The following is a 1,801-nucleotide window of genomic DNA, read 5'->3' as shown; positions in this document are numbered from 1 at the left end:
AAGCGGTAACAACAGAAAAAATTGCTTCTTATGGCACATGTTGAAAAAGCAACAAAAGAAACCATGCGGTTATGTGGTACATCACATCGACAACTTACTGCAGCCTCTACACCACAGCAAAACGGAGTGACAGAACGAAAAAAGCGCTTGGATGAGGAGGTCTATGTGGCACAACCTCTTGTTATGTGAAGGGGGAGAAGGGAGAGATTCGAATAAATCAAGTTATGACTGAGATATCTGGCGATAGAGATGGATTTTTGTCGGAGGTTAGTAACGGACGGGTGGTGGATTCCCTGGCTACGTCGACGCCGATTTCCGCACCGAATCCGATGCCGTTGACGATCTCGAGATCTTTTAGGGAGGGGAAAAGCTTGTCGCAGCGGCGGACGATAGTCAGGCCGAGTATGGACGCCGACGACTTCTTGAACTTGTTTCATGGCTCAGATCCCGTGACGGTGGAGCTCAATCAGCTTGAGAATGAAGTACGAGATAAGGATAGAGAACTCGGAGAAGCTCAGGCAAAGATCAAGGCTTTGAAGTTGTCTGAGCGGCTTAGAGAGAAGGCAGTTGAAGAACTTACTGAAGAACTATCAAAGACCGATGAGAAATTAAAGTTGACAGTATTTCTTCTTGCAAGCAAGAATCTTGAAATAAAGAAAATCAATGATGAGAAGGCTTCAATGGCAGCTCAATTTGCCGCTCATGCTACTCAAAAGGATGATGACATGCCTCCAATCGAAGACATTCTTGCACCTTTGGAGGCTGAGCTCTAGCTTGCACGACAGGAGATTGCAAAGCTTCAAGATGACAACAAAACACTGGATCATCTAATCAAATCAAAGGAAGTGGCTTTGGTTGATGATGAGGAACTGTTCAAAGTGCCCTGGCCAAGGCCTCTATGGTGGATGATTTACAGAACAAAAATCAAGAGTTAATGAAACAGATAGAAATTTTTCAGGAAGAAAACAAAATCTTGGACAAGATGCACCGACAGAAAGTTGCAGAGATTGAAAACTTAATACAAACTGTGAGGGAGCTAGAGGAGTCTGTCCTTGCTGCGTGGTGTGGCTGCTGGGATGCTGTGAGAGATTATCAGCGCAAAATTCAGGAGATGAATGAGGAAAGGAAAACTCTGGACAAAGAGCTGGCTCGTGCAAAGGTTGATGCCAACGAAGTGGCTGTAGTAGAAGCAAATGAAAAGATCGAGTCAGCACAGAACAGGTCCACATTCAGGAATTTCCAGTATTGAAGATGAACCAAGGAAAGTAATTGATTCCAACAATGGCTTCTCCTTGTCAGATTGCGAAGAAAGTATTGTATCGTCTCCTGCCATTGATCCAATTCCGCCACCACAGTTCGCTACAGCTCTGCCGCCACAAGCACAGTCGCAGGCCGTAGTAGAATTGGTTCTAGAGAAGCCATTGCCTGAAGGCAAGCTCTTAGAAGCAGTGATGAAAGAAGCCATTTCCTGAAGGCAAGCTCTTAGGAGCAGTGATGAAAGCAGGCCCTCTGCTCAGACTCTGCTTGTCGCTAGACCTCTTCCTGAGTGGAGGCACCCACCCCCGCCACTTGAATCCTTCGAGTTCCCACCAGTGACAGTTCCTTCAATGCCACCACGTGCATGGTACAATTGTTTTGAAAAGTGTCCTTATGAATATACTCTGGCTCCGAGGGGTGGATTTTGATGTCCCACATTGGTTGGAGAGGAGAACAAAACATCATTTATAAAGGTCTTCCCATAGCAGACGTGTTTTAAAGCCTTGAGGAAAAGCTCGAAAGGGAAAGCACAAAAAGGACGATA

The 1,801-nt window shown here is 45.6% G+C and overlaps 1 pseudogene; it reads left to right on the top strand.

The window, feature by feature from the left end:
- The first annotated feature begins 224 nt into the window (after positions 1–224).
- Positions 225–1,249, top strand: LOC111486605 (annotated as a pseudogene).
- Positions 1,250–1,801: the final 552 nt, after the last annotated feature.

Source organism: Cucurbita maxima, unplaced genomic scaffold (genome assembly GCF_002738345.1).
Source record: "Cucurbita maxima cultivar Rimu unplaced genomic scaffold, Cmax_1.0 Cma_Scf00011, whole genome shotgun sequence".
NCBI classification, from domain to species: Eukaryota; Viridiplantae; Streptophyta; class Magnoliopsida; order Cucurbitales; family Cucurbitaceae; genus Cucurbita; species Cucurbita maxima.
This window is presented reverse-complemented; position numbering and strand designations above follow the sequence as displayed.